Below are 15,370 nucleotides of genomic sequence, written 5' to 3'. Positions count from 1 at the left end.
TGTTTTATGCAGTCTCTGAAGAGATGATCCCAAGAAGTTAAATTAAAAAAAGAAAAGTTTCTATGTGATATTTTGAGGGAAAGGGAGTCTTCTGAACTTACCATGAAATTTACTTTAAGCCTAAATGTAATTTTTGTTTTCCGTCTTTTGCTTCTGTATCTTGTTGTTGTATAATTCGTTTGGAAGAGTTCAGAATGACCTTTTTATTTCTATTAGAAAGCGTGGGAGGTGTTCTAATGTTAGCAATGGGAAAAATGTGAATCATGGGACAGTTTAGAAATGGACATTTTGTGCAGTATCATAATGATTGAGAATGTAGGCAACCTGAATTTTTTTTTACTTAATGTAATAGTTGAAAGAAGGCGGCGAATGATAAAAGGAGATTTGGATTGTAGTTCAGATTTTAGGCTTGCTGCAAAGTGCCAAACTCAGTTTCACTCTACTTTATGCTTAGTGTCTGTTTTTAAAGCTAGAGTCCAAAATAATTGCTAGAAACTTTTATAAATTTATTTATTTATTTATTTTTGGCTGTGTTGGGTCTTCGTTTCTGTGCGAGGGCTTTCTCCCGTTGCGGAGAGCGGGGGCCACTCTTCATCGCGGTGCACGGGCCTCTCACTGTCGCGGCCTCTCTTGTTGCGGAGCACAGGCTCCAGACGCGCAGGCTCAGTAATTGTGGCGCATGGGCTTAGTTGCTCCACGGCATGTGGGATCTTCCCAGACCAGGGCTCGAACCCGTGTCCCCTGCATCGGTAGGCAGATTCTCAACCACTGCGCCACCAGGGAAGCCCCCTAATTGCTAGAAACTTTTAAACATCATCCCTCTCTGTAGAATATAGTTTTATCCTGAGTGTATGCCAGTAACTCCTGATGGCTGCTCCACCCTAGAGATGGCACCATAAAGGTTTGGCTTTGAGTGTTAGGACCTGGCTGACTGAGTTCACATCTCAGGACCTTAGGAAAGTTGCCTCACTTCTGTCCACATCAGTTTTCTCATTTGTGAAAAAAAAAATGGAATCGACATTCTTTTTTCCTTTTTCTCTCTTTTCTCCTTCTTTCCTCTACTTCTTCTTTTGTCTTTACATCACTCCTTCAAAGTCAGCATAACTTATAAATTTTTTCTCTGATTCTCAAAGTGGTACATTTTCATGCCAAAAAGTTAAGTAATACTTTCTCATTTGTGAAAAGATGGCAAAAATACCAGTGAAAAACTGGTTAAGTCATTATCTGCCTCACAGGATTGTGAGGATGAAATGAATCTATGTTAGGAATTTAGGGCCCTACCTGGCACCTAGAGAATACACAATACAGTTTTCTTTCATTAAAAAAATAATTATTACTACTGCTACCACAACTTATAAGAAGAATAAACACTGCCAAATGTCTTTCAGAATGATACTTGATGCTGAAGGCCTTGGCTGTATTATGCTATAGCGAGTCTTTGGAATGGTGCTGAGTGAGGGCCAGGGAGGACGATGCATATCTAATGGGCCCTTCTGACTGCCTCAGGTCTTGTGTGCATTTAGGTGCTTTTGGGTCTCTCTTGATTTTATGTTTCTGTGTGGGGGCAGGTGGAGGAGGCTTCAAAACAGTGTACTCCAGGTCTCCTGGGGATGTGGTGATGTAACAACAGTTTTTGGAATCCTGATGGGCTTTGCAATCAGAGATTGAGGTTTCCTTATCTGTAAAATGGGGATTGCAATACTTAAATCATAGGGCTCTTCTGAAGATTAAATCAGGGAATTCCCTGGCGGTCCAGTGGTTAGGACTCCGTGCTTCCACTGCAGGGGGCACGGGTTCAATCCCTGGTGGGAGAGCTAAGATCCCGCATGCCTTGCGGCCAAAAAAAAAAGATTAAATCAAAGAAGGTCTTGCAAGCACCCTAGTGTAGTGCCTTGATACAGAGGAAGTGTTTAAGAAATGGTAGGTAACTATTATTTATAATGAGTACTGGGTAGAAGGATCTCCCTGGTTGCTTAAGACACTCCCAGGTTTTTTTTTTTTTTTTTTTTTTAAGACATTCCCAGCTTTAATTTTTGGTGTTTTGATGGCAGAACAGCATATAATTCTTTGGATTCTTTTTTTTTTTTTTTTGAATTTTATTTCATTTTTTTAAACACCTTTATCAGAGTATAATTGCTTTACAATGGTGTGTTAGTTTCTGCTTTGTAACAAAGTGAATCAGCTATACGTATACATATATCCCCATATCTCCTGCTTCTTGCGTCTCCCTCCCACCCTCCCTATCCCACCCGTCTAGGTGGTCACAAAGCACCGAGCTGATCTCCCTGTGCTATGTGGCTGCTTCCCACTAGCTATCTATTTTACATTTGGTAGTGTATATAAGTCCATGCCACTCTCTCACTTCGTCCCAGCTTACCCGTCCCCTTCCCCGTGTCCTCAAGTCCATTCTCTACATCTGTGTCTTTATTCCTGTCCTGCCCCTAGGTTCTTGAGAATCTTTTTTTTTTTTTTTTAGATTCCATATATATATGTTAGCATACGGTACTTATTTTTCTCTTTCTGACTTCACTCTGTATGACAGTCTCTAGGTCCATCCACCTCACTACAAATAACTCAATTTCGTTTCTTTTTATGGCTGAGTAATATTCCATTGTATATATGTGCCACATGTTTATCCATTCATCTGTCGATGGACACTTAGGTTGCTTCCATGTCCTGGCTATTGTACATAGAGCTGCAATGAACATTGTGGTACATGACTCTTTTTGAATTATGGTTTCCTCAGGGTATATGCCCGGTAGTGGGATTGCTGGGTCGAATGGTAGTTCTATTTTTAGTTTTTTAAGGAACCTCCATACTGTTCTCCATAGTGGCTGTATCAATTTACATTCCCACCAACAGTGCAAGAGGGTTCCCTTTTCGCCACACCCTCTCCAGCATTTATTGTTTCTAGATCTTTTGATGATGGCCATTCTGACTGGTGTGAGGTGATACCTCATTTAGTTTTGATTTGCATTTCTCTAATGATTAGTGATGTTGAGCATCCTTTCATGTTTGTTGGCAATCTGTATATCTTCTTTGGAGAAATGTCTGTTTAGGTCTTCTGCCCACTTTTGGATTGGGTTATTTGTTTTTTGATATTGAGCTGCATGAGCTGCTTATGGTATTTCTTCCCTTCTGATATTCTTTGATTTTGCCAAGGTTGTCTTGTTTTTTTAATGTACCCCAAGAGAATGAATTTTTCTTTCTTTTTTTTTTTTTTTTCTGGCCGTACTGCGCGGCATGCAGGATTTTAGTTCCGCGACCAGGGATTGAACCCGTGCCCCCTGCAGTGGAAGCGCGGAGGCCTAACCACTGGACTGCCAGGGAATTCCTAGAATGAATTTTATAAATAAAATAGACAGCTAGATAGCAAGTCATAGCGTATGTGGAAGGTAGCAAATTAAATGGGCTTTGTACTTTTTTCCGGGTCAGAAGACTTCTACTCTTTTATTCTTCACTGATTAAAATTTTGTATAATTTTCTTTTAATTAAAAGAACTTGTTATGAAATTCATCCTAATGTTGAAAACCTGGAAAAATCAGGACAAGGTAAAGAACACAAAGATGATTTAAAAATCACAGCTCTGGTTTATATTTTAGTGTGTTTACTCTGTCTTTTCCCAGGGATGTGTCCATGAGCATTTTCCCATATTAAATTATTTAACGACATCTTTTTCAGGGACCGCATACTTGTCTGTCGCAATTCCCTTATCTTGTCATATTGAAGCAGTGTTTGATCCCCCTGGAAACGTGCGTTCCCTATTTGCCATCCCTGAAGAGTCCTCCTGAGCGGAGAGCTCGGGAACTTGCTGAGAGGGCTGTGAAATGTCTTCCTTAAACACACACCCGCACCTGCCATTGGCTTGTTCCAGACCCGTGGAAGAGGAGGCCCTGCCGCTGCAGAAGGAGAGCCCTCACCCTAGTTCCCTGAGCTTGGGTACAGCATTGAAGGAGCCACAGATCACCTGGGAGCTTATTATTGAATAAGTGCAGGTTCCAGTTCTGAGTAGTAGTTGGGGGCTGGGACCCGACGGGCTCCCAGCGATGCCCACGCTGCTGGCCCGGGAGCCACACTTGGCACCTCGAGCTCGGGCACCTCAGAATTTGCCGAGCGCTCTCCGCTCTTGCTGGGAAGCAGTCTGTGGCTTAGTCTACTCTGGGCCGGTCTGTTTGGGGGCCTTCCTGCACTTCCTCTGTCCATCCCCTCATCCAGGCTCTTGTCCACTGTCCTGTGCTCTCACCACATCCCCACCAGATGCGCTCCTGTCACTCCAGCAGCTCTTGGCTTCCTGGGCCTCCCCCTCCTGCCACCACCAAGTCAGGGGCCAGGAAGGTTTCTTCGTGACTTCGACTTCATTGCTGCCCACATCCCCCCAGTTTCCTGTGTGGGCGCTCAGGCCTCGTGCTGGCTGATTCCCTCTCTCTCCCTGGAGGGTCCCGCTTCAGAGGCACCCTCCGTCAGTCCTGCCCTGGCCCCAACCTGGCATTTGCCCCACTTGGGCCCCTTGACCCTTGGATTTCCCTGGGGGAAGGAAGGAGGGGCAAGACAGACGAGACTCCTGCAGGGAACCCTCTACTCTGTCTACCCCCTATCCACTCCACCCAGCTGGCTTGAGAAACACCAGGTGTGACTGAACAAATCACAGTAATTCAGGTCCATTTCCTGAACCGCCTACCCCTTGGGCCTATTTACCTTGCAGCCCAATAACAGTTCATTGAGTATGTGCGTCAGCCTAGCTTTTTGATCCGTGGCATTTGATTTTGAAGCCGGGGTACTGTTCTTCCACAGTGTAGGGCCAGTAGAAGGGCTCTATCTTTGTAGTTTTAAGTGGCAGAGGGAACACCCCTCCCAACTTGGGAAGTGACTTCTTTCATTAAAAAGAATGCCCCTGGGAGAACCTCCCTTAGACTCCCCTCTGCCCTCCTTGCTGGCACAGCCAGCGCTCTGATGGATTAAAAATATGAAGGTGAAGGTTGGGGCAGGGGGGGGCTACATAAGAATATTTTCATTTCTGTTGATATTTTGATAGAAAATAATATGATTCATGGGCTCCTTCATGTGTGGCCTCGGTTCCTTTTGCAGAGGTATTTTAAGAACATTAACAGGAAGCTTCTCAGGATGGGGGCGCGGTCGCAGGGGGGAGTTGCACGTGTGTGAGAGTTCTCTGCCAGCTGGTGCTGTGAAAGCTGCCTGTGGCTGAATAAAAGCAACCTCACAAACCCTGTCACCTCGGGTTTGGTGCCAGCTGGCCTTGTCATGAGGCCCAGGTTCAGAAGAGGGTAGGCGGGTTGCCGATAAGATCCACTGGGCCCCTGGGCAGCTCTGCAAACAAAAAAGGCAGTTGACTGCGGATATTTGCCTGGGGGAAGGGTACACACCTATTCATTCCTTCCTCTTCAAGCTACAAGTATGAGGAGGAGGTAAACTTCGGGGATGGAAGGAGAGGGGGGCTGGGAAGAAGGCTTCCTGAATCTTTGAGGGACCGAGGAACGGCAATCTCAGCTGTGAGGTGTTTTCTCAGCTGCAGGAAAACAGTGCAGCTGTTACTCCAGCTCTGAGAAAAGGCTGTGAGACCAGGCCCTTTCATGTGGAGAGACGGGTGAGGGCGACCCTGTAGGAGGGTCCCCGTGAGAACCAGGAGCTACTGCGGCCCTTTCTCTCTCCCTTCCCTGCCCCTGAGGGCTGGTGCCCTACAGGTACGGGGTTTTCCAAACCAGAGGCCTCTGTCTGACATTTCTCTTTCCAGTTCTTCTATTCATTTATGTGAAAACAGTTTTAAAACGTCACCTTCTATCGGGCATTTTGGGAATCCTAAAGAATAGGGTTATATGCAATCCTGACTGCTGGAAAATCTAGGGCAGGAGGCGTGTGTGAGTCTGTCCTTGCACAGAACCACTGCAGCTAGTCTCACCTTCAGAGATAGCCAGCTTGTCACTTGTCAGGGGTCGGAGGTGTCTGGAGCCGTGGCCTCTTCCTACGGCGGGGAGGGAGCGTGACCAGCAGTTGACCCTGCGGTTGTGTGAGGGATGCGGGGCGTGACTTGCCTGCTTCTCAAACGTAGGGAGGGAGGCACCTCAGGGGCTTGGCCACTTAGCAGCCGTAGCCCGTAGCTTCCAGAGAGCTCAGATTTGTGGCTGACTCATCGTGAGCCGTAAAATGCCATCACTTTAACTGTGTTGTGATGGAAACCTTTCAAACTGTACTAGACACTTACTGCCTTCTTGCTAGAGTCGACAGAGCGTTGTTTAAACTACTTATGGTGCCACGTTTTAGTGGGTCTGCGTGTCTGTGAGTTGATTGCGCTATGGATGCAGAAGTGTGGGACCCACAGGCTGAGTTTTTAGCTCGTCCTGCCTCCAGACTGCTGAACTGTCTCAAATGGTGTGTTTTTTGCTGGTCCACTGATGCCCATCCCTAGATTTGTCCTTCAGTCAAATAACCTAACCTTTCTGGGCCTCTGATTTCATATCAGGAAAATGAGGGGACTGGACTGGATCAGAGGTTTTCAACCTAGGTGCTGCGACATGTCCCAGTTTGGGTGGAATTTGGGGGATGCCGAGTTTGATATAAATCGACTAGAACGTAAGCTTCATGAGGGCAGCGACTGTACTACTAGCTCCTAGAACAGTGCCTGGTCACTAGTAAGCATTTGATAAATATGTGTTGTATGTATATGTAAGAACATTTGTAGTGTTTTAGTGCATCTATATGTTTTATACATTGGAGTTGCACATGGGATTTCACTTGGTAGGGAAAGGAGTGCGCTGCTAACCCCTTGAAACTGCTGGCCCACCTGAGCTCTGAGGTCATGCCTACTGGAACTGTCTGTGAAATGAGCCCATTTCTGTTATCCTTCCCAGAGCACACTTGGATCTAGTTGGCTCTGTGGCCTCCATCACCAGGCTTGACAGCGTCGGGGGATTGGGCTGGCGTAAAGCACCTCTTAGAAAGGGCTTGGCAGATTTCTTCATTGCGGCATAATCTCCACGACACAATCAGTCAAATTTTGGGCTTTGTGTTTCATTCACTGCTTGTTGATAAGCTATTATGAAGTGGAACAAGCAGGATTTTTCCCCCTCTCTCATTTTGATGAGAAGCCTTAAAACTGACTTTTAAACATGGTTTAAACCTAATGAGCACTTTTCTTCCCATCATCCTACACTTTTCCATTTTGAATTTCAAGGCTTTGTTTTCCTACACCATTTTTTTCCTAGAACTTGCTTAACTCATCTTTCTCAGAACTGTTCTGCTGCAGGTATTTGTGGCTTCAGTGGGTGCAAATGAATGTTCTGATTGTCTTGCTTGTTCCTCAGTGGAAATAAATTGGGCACGTGGGAAGTGCTTCCACACACATGACGACTTTTCCCCAAGTTGCTAGGATGCTTTCCTGGGTTTAGATCGCAGAAGTTTTATTTCTGAAAGTATTTTCCTTCAAGAGATGCATTTATCTTTCACATTAGGGCAGAAAAATGAAAGCGTTGTTATAAGTGAGGTAGTAGTGATTTGATCCCATCCCCCTCCCATCTTTACCTCTTTCCATATCTACCTGATGGACTAAGGATGGGGGTCTCTCTGGGGAGGAGGGACATGAGTATTGATGATGTAGATGATGAGTACAGGTGGCTTTCTTGGGAAGGTGGGTGGGTACCCTGTATTAGGCTCTGTGCTGAGAGCTTTTCCTGAACTGACTCATTTAATCCTCACAACAACCCTGTGAAGAAGGTAATTTTATTCCCATTTAACAATGAGATAATTGAAACCTGGAGAGGTAAAGAATTGGCCCAAGCTTCCCTGGAGGCGCAGCGGCTGAGAGTCTGCCTGCCGATGCGGGGGACGCGGGTTCGAGCCCTGGTCTGGGAAGATCCCACATGCCGCGGAGCAACTAGGCCCGTGAGCCACAACTACTGAGCCTGCGCGTCTGGAGCCTGTGCTCCCCAACAAGAGAGGCCGCGATAGTGAGAGGCCCGCGCACCGCGATGAAGAGTGGCCCCCGCTTGCCACAACTAGAGAAAGCCCTCGCACAGAACCCAACACAGCCAAAAATAAATAAAATAAATAATAATAAATTAACTAATTAATTTAAAAAAAAAAAGAATTGGCCCAAGGACGCTTAACCAGGCTGCACTGGAGTTTGGGTGTGAACCCAGACAGCCTGGCTCCCATCGAGAAGGGGGGAGGGCATTTGTCTGAGACATTTCTGATCGGCTCCACTTGTGAGGGAGAGGAGGGGGGGCTGCTACTGGTGTGTAGTGGGGAGAGGCCAAGGAAGCTGCTAAACATGCCACGGTGCACAGGACAGCATCCCCCCAAGAATTATGGGGCTCCCAAGGGTGCTGAGTTTGACAAACTTTGCTATAAATGATCTGTCTCCCACGAGTGTTTGTTTTCTGTTGAACTGCCAGAAAGCGGAGTTAGTTTACCTTTTAACCTTAAACCTTATAGATTCTCTCCACCAACTTACTAAAGTATTATCAAGTGTGGTATTTTTTAGAAGATGCATAAGTGGAGGGTGGTGTGAGGGAATGACTCAAAGAATCCAACTGCTGTCTGAGAACAGAGAACTCGATCAGCATTCTTTTGGTGCTGTAAGTAACCCTAACCTCGTGAGAAAGAAGCTCCCAACAAGGGGAACGGTTGTGTCCAGATTCGTTGTAACCCAAAAGCCAGTGCTGGCTTGGTGGATGTTGATGACCTGTCCTTTGACCGTTTCACATTCGGTCCCAGTGGCTGTGGGTACTCAGTGCTCATGAAGGAAGGACACTGACCCTTGACAATGCTTTTCATGGAAATGCTCTTGAAACCAGCACGTTCTAGAATGTGGAAACCTGTGTGAGAAACCTCCAAACTCCTTTCCGACAATCCTCCAGAATCGTGTTGCGACAGTTACGGAAAAGATTGTGAAAACCTTGGAGCTTTAAGGGTTTCTCTGAACTCAAAAGAGAAAAACTTAAGAACCTGAAATGAAGGAAACACAAGAGCCAATTTCTGGGCCAGGCAAATACACAGCTTCTTGTTCAACTTGCACTCTTAGGTAGCCATTTAATTTTTCCTACTTCATTTTCATTTGCTTCAAATTCTACCAAGTAGAGATTTATTTATAGCAATTAAACTCTAAAAAACATTATAAGGGTTAAAGAATTTTTAAATTGAGGTAAAAACAAAATTCACCGTCTTAACCATACTTAAAAATACAGCACAGTGGAATTTCCTAGTTTTATGCCTCAGTTACAGTGATAGTTCACTCTGGCTGTTTTCTACCAATCACATAGCAGAAGTAGATGTCATTTTCTCGCTGGCTGATTCGTTTAGCAAATACTTGAGTGCTTACCACCTGTAAGGTAGAAGAGAAATGTTTTGTTTTCTTCCAAAAGAGAAACTTGAAGTGTTTTTTTTTTCTAATTACAAGATATGTGCTGGTTACAAAGAGTTCAGAAAATACAGAAAAGCGTAGTCACTCATAATCTTACAATTCTCTTATCTACCATTGACATACTGGTATATCCTTTTAGATTGTTTTTTGTTGTTGTTATTGCAGATCTATGTCTTGTTATAATTTTACCCCAAATGCTATCATGCTCTATACTGTTGTGTTATTAACTATTTTCAGTTAATGCAGTGTGGACATCTTTCCATGGCGGTAACTTTTCCTGTATAGTCATTTCAGTGGGTGCATTGGATTCATTAATATGAATGCACCATTATGTCAGTGATCAGTACTCCTTCCAGTACAGAAAGGAGCATCCAGGTTCCTTTCTTCTAAACAACTCGTTATGTTAACGCAAGTTTGTGTGCCTGACACACAGTGAGGACAAACAAACCAAAACATCGGAGTTTGGAGCAGAGAAAGGTTTGTTGCAGGGCCACGCAAGGAGACGGGTGGCTCGTGCCCCCTCCAAAACCCTGAACTCCCCGAAGGGTTTCAGCAAAGCATTTTTAAGGCCAGGTGAGTGGGGGGCGGGTCACAGGGTATGTGGTCAGCTTGTGCACAGTTCTCTGATTGGCTGATGGTGAGGTAACAGGGCAGTGTCACAGGGGTTAACACTACCAGTCCTTAGGCACCAGTAGGTCTGGGGGCTATGTGCTCATGGTCATCAGGTAGTTAACGTCTTTCATTTGGTGGAGATTTTCACATCTGCAAAGCAACTCAGGAATGTGCATTAGATACTGTTATCTAGGTACTTCAGAGAGGAGCTAAAGCAGAGGGTTTGGGGGAATGCCCCATAGAGTCATTTCACGGGTAGAAACAAGGTCTGTTGTTTATTGCTGCATTCCCAGGAATTAACATTGCACAAGTAGGTATGTAGTATAATAACCATTAGTTGAGTGAATGAATGGCCTGGTTATTTCCATAGGATTAGGGGTAGGGCTTTTAAAGTGGGGTAGGACTTGGGGGTGAGGTGGGGAGCTTGGTAATGGGAGTGGTTGAGCTGCTCTGGCAGGGCTCTAATAGAGGTCATCCAGATCCAGTGAAGCCAGAGGTTGCCAGGAGAGAGGAGGGGGCACACAGAGGGAGATGCCTTCTTCAGATATCTGTTGAATGCTTACCGTACCCCTGAGGGCAGGAGAGAAAAACTGCTTCCTCACTTGCTGCTTCCTTCCCACACAGCCAATTTCCCTTCTGTAGGAAACCAAGGTTTCAGGCCGGTGTTGTCTGTCCAGTGCACCCTCTGTACATACCAGCAGTGAATAGAGCAGAATGGCAAAGAGCCTACAGATTCAAATCCTGGCTCTGCCACTCACCAGCTCTGTCAGGTGGGGTTGATATAACAGCTAATGATAAAAAAAAGTTGTAGTACCTTGCAAAGAGCAAGGGATTAATAAGTGTTAGCTATGGTTAGCTAATATTATTATGGCTTAAGTAAGCTTTACTAGGTTGCCCTATATTCTTTTGTGTGGGAGAAATCCACTGTAAGCTCCAAACAAACCAACTTACTAACACATGTATAATATGTGTTGAGGTTTCTAAAACACAATCCTTTTGCGAATTAGCGACTACCTGCCACCTATATTTCTTGTGCAGTAAAATACGCCTTTATTGAGCAGAGGAACTGCGTGTTCTTATTCTCCTAGCTTGCAAGTCGCGTCATTCTCTCGTATAGCTACCGGTAAAGGGCAGCACATGGCGCCGCGGTGGCAAGAGTTGCTATTTACCACTCCCTCTGCCTCCTGACTGTAGCGGAGAAAAAGGTCTGTATAAGCTCAGTGGGAAGCTGTTTCTGAGCATCTAGTGAGGAGAATGAGCTGCAAAATATTGGTTATGTAGTCCAGAATTTAAATAAATACTGCTATCAAAGTAGAACCAATCGTTCCTTACCTCTCTGCTGACCGCCGGTGATTCATAGATAATCCTAAAACCTCAGAGGAGAAGGAAGGAAAGTGGGCTGTGACATGGCATGAGTAGTATTGTGTGTTACCGAAAGATGTGGAAATGGATATTAAAAGATAGAGAGCACCGTTCACTTTAATAAAATGTTCTGAACCTGGTTTTATGTCTTGTGTGTTTTTCTTGTTTCCTTGGTATTAACCCCACCCCCCCCCCACCCCCAGCTCGCACAGGAACACCTGGGTTCTGCTTCCAGCAGCTTCAACAACTTCAGTTTTTTAGGAACTTCCTTACTGCTGCCCCGCCTCCTCACCATTTATTAAGGGACAATATTGTAATTATTGTAGTTAACAGACAATTTCTTAGGTCTTTCCTCAGTTCTGCTAGGGCTCCTGCATTTCCAAGTCAGGAAAAGGGACTGAATGAAGGTCCGTGTCAGATTTGAAGCAATCTTTCCTTTTGCAGTTTGAACTTAGTTTTGACGTGCTAAAGCCAACTAGGCCGTCCAGAGCTCTCGAGGAATAAGTCTGAATGAATGAATGTTTTCCACTTTGCTGAAGGATTTACACTCCCCCAAACTAAAGCATTGGAACTGAAAAAAATGTGATCCGTGTTTGGGGTGATTCTTGTGACAGAAGTGTCCTACGCAACTTGTTTGCCTTCCTAAGTGGAAGGAAGGGAACCCGAGTTAATGGGGTGCCTGAGCCATTATGATGAATGTGAGTTATCTCACTGCCGCGGGAGCTGAACATCGCAGAATGTAGCCCAGGAAGCAGTGGAGTGATGCTCATAGAACCCGTGCCTGCTTGAAGAGCTTTTGCCTGCTCCACTTTTTAATTCTTCTCTTTCTGATGGATTTTTCTCTCTTTCTTCTTGCTTTGGGTTTAACCCAGTGTGCTTGCCTCTTGCAGGTCATTTTTCAACGTCTAAGAATTTGTGGATGGTAGGGATCAATCAGATCACCTCTTACAGGGATGACCAGGCTGTAGCGTGGGTGCCACCATGCACATGGTGCCCATTGGTCCTTGCATTCTCCCCGTGGATTGAGACATTCAGCCTTAGAACCTGCCTCAAGACGGCCACTGCCAACGAGTTGAGCGTCAGATGAAACCTGTTTACCTGCCATCTGTCATCTGCCTAGGCTCCTTCAGCGTGCAAGTGAGGAAAACCAAGACCCAGAGCTGCCCAGCGTTAGAATCCAGGCCTTCTGGTTCTCAGACCTGTACTCTTCCCACCGGTGGGCTTAAGCAAGCCTGTTGGAACTGTGAAAAAAAAAGACCTGAGGGGGGAAGAGGGGAACTCTCACAAGATACACGGGCATGTGTTTGTGCTGATTCTATGACATCTCTTTGGCTTTCTTCCTGATTCTTTGCTATTTCCAGTTGGTGGTGGTGTCAGCAGGGAATTCTAGGTAATAAAGGAATTGTGCTTTTTAGTTTAACAAAAGAACCCGGAAGTTACTACCAGCCCTAGCTCATGTTTCGCTTCTGTGATCACTTCCTCACGTGCCTGGCATCAGTCCTTAGAAGAACTGTCAGCCCAAGGCCAGTGGGGAGGACAAGGAGAGAGACTGTGTATTTATTTACTGTGGTTGTGGTGGTGTGTGTGTGTGTGTGTGTGTGTGTGTTTGTGTGTGTGCGCGTGCGTGCACCTTAGATAGGAGAAGAAAACTAACACTAAGGGGGAGGCCCAGCTCCAGGTAGCAGCAAGAGGCTGGCTAGTCCTTTCATTTGGACTCTGCCCCGGCAAAGACAAAGCACCTTCTATTTAGAAAAGCCTTTGCTATCCACGCTGTTGCTATTTTGAAGGAAGTTAGATAGAGGGTGTGAACGGCTCTTTGAATTTTTTCTTTTTCAGTATATTTGGGGGAGGGGAAGTTTCTTGAGAAAGAAAGAAATCACACAAGTCAATACCACATTGCAAATACTTCTATATGGTTATCTTGAAACTTAGTTACTTTTCTTAAATAGTCTGTTTTCTTTTTCTAATCAGAAAAAGAGAGCAGAACAGTGAGACATGGCTGTCTTAGTTTCCTCCCCACATCTAGGCGCACTCATCTAGGCCCAGGTGATCGATGTTAGCGGTCTTGTGTCCACACACATATTCCCCACGTACAGATATGCAAAATATCCAGGCATACTGGCTGTCTTAGTTTGCTGGAGCTGTCATAACCCAAGTACCACAGACCAGGTAGTGTAAACAACAGAAATTTAATTTCTCACAGATCTGGGAGCTAGAAGTCCGAGATTAAGGAGGCTTCTCTCCTTAACTTGTAGATGGCTGTCTTCTCCCTGTGTCTTCACATGGTCTTCTTTCTGTGTGTCTCTGTGTCCTAATCTCTTCTTCGTACAAGGACACCAGTCATATTGGATTAGGGTCCACCCCAGTGACCTTATTGAATCTTAACTACCTCTTTAAGGGCCCTCTGTCTAAATAAAGTCATGTTTGGAGATACAGGGGGTTAGGACTTCCAACATATGACTGGAGGGGCTGGGGCAGGGACACAGTTCAGCCCATAACACTGACTTATTCTTTTAAACTATGTCCTATTGTATGGATAGTCCATAATTCATTTATTCCGCCCCTGTGTAGCTGGAGAATAAGACCTTCTTTTATGCTTTTTTTTTTTTTTTTAAATGTTATTTATCTTTGGCTGCGTTGAGTCTTCATTGCTGTGAACAGGCTTTCTCTAGTTGCGGCAAGCAGGGGCTACTCTTCGTTGCGGTGCGCAGGCTTCTCTTTGCGGTGGCTTCTTTTGTGGAGCATGGGCTCTAGGCGTGCAGGCTTCAGTAGTTGTGGCACATGGGCTCAGTAGTTGTGGCTCGTGGGCTCTAGAGATCAGGCTCAGTAGTTGTGGTGCACAGGCTTAGTTGCTCCACGGCATGTGAGATCTTCCCAGACCAGGGCTCGAACCCGTGTCCCCTGCATTGGCAGGCGGATTCTTAACCACTGCGCCACCAGGGAAGTCCCCGTTTTTATGCTTTTAATGAACAACCTTATACCTAAATCTCTGTGCCCTTGTGTAAGTATATCTGCAGGATGAACTTCTAGAAGAATTGCAAGCATCATCCTCCCAAAAGATTGTCTTGGGTCCCTCTTGAATGTATACTGATTTCTTGTGGAAAAAGATTGTGTGCAGTATCTACAAATTAAAGCCCTTAATAATGAACTCTTTGTGATACAATGTGGGTGTGAGAAATTCAGAGTGCAGCACATGACTTGTGTCCTTGGCCCTGTGGAGTGGGATTGCCAGCCCTTTTGTTTGAGGAGTGTTGCTGTTATGACTTTATCATATATTATTCATTCAACATTTATTGAGCCGTTGATGGGCACTGTTTTGTTCATATGTTGTTGTTTGTTTTTTGATAGACTTTATTTTTAAGGGATATTTTAGGTTCACAGCAAAATTGAGAGAAAGGTACAGAGATTTCCCGTATACCCTCTGCCCCTGCACACGCACAGCTTTCCGCATTATTCACGTCCCTCGCCAGAGTGGTACATTTGTTACAACCAGTGAACCTACATGGACACATCATTATTATTTAAAGTCCATAGTTTACATTAGGGTTCACTCTTGGTGTTGTACATGCTACCTTTGTTTTTTATACCTTGACTTGTTCAGTAAAATGTTTAGGTCCTCTGGAGTTGGGGGGTAACAAGACAGAGGCGCTTCTCTCCAAGCTTGTGACAGCCCCAGAAGTTAGGTTGGCCAGGAGTTGCTTTCTCCAGTTTTGAGGGTGAAGAGTAGGGGAGTGACATGCTCACAGTAATAAAGCTGTAAGTGGCAAGGAATAAAAGGTAAACCCATTTTATTCTAAATTATGCTCTTCCGGAAAGAAGTAGTAAGTCAGCAGGGCTGTGAGATTTTCCTCACTGCTAACATAACATTGCTTGTGTGGATGCTGTTTTGAATTTCCACTTCCATATCAGCATTTAGCTTAAGATAATGCACTTGTACTATGGTATTGGTGATTGGCATAGTTTGCTTTCATAAATAACTTTTAGGCTAGTAGAGAAGTGCTCTTTGATTCTAATATTAGGCAT

The 15,370-nt window shown here is 45.0% G+C and overlaps 1 protein-coding gene across 2 annotated transcripts in view; it reads left to right on the top strand.

Moving 5' to 3' along the window:
- Positions 1 to 15,370, top strand: part of SERINC5 (serine incorporator 5) — an 88,973-nt gene that overhangs the window by 20,224 nt on the left and 53,379 nt on the right. The window contains exon 1 of one of the 2 annotated variants that reach the window (XM_057540231.1): positions 8,719 to 9,034. The exons of the other annotated variant lie outside the window; for it this stretch is intronic. The gene's annotated coding sequence lies outside the window, so the exon portion shown is untranslated. Of the gene's footprint in view, positions 1 to 8,718; positions 9,035 to 15,370 lie in introns of those variants that run through there. 2 annotated transcript variants of the gene reach the window in all.

This window comes from Balaenoptera acutorostrata, chromosome 2 (assembly GCF_949987535.1).
Source record: "Balaenoptera acutorostrata chromosome 2, mBalAcu1.1, whole genome shotgun sequence".
NCBI lineage: Eukaryota > Metazoa > Chordata > Mammalia > Artiodactyla > Balaenopteridae > Balaenoptera > Balaenoptera acutorostrata.
This window is presented reverse-complemented; position numbering and strand designations above follow the sequence as displayed.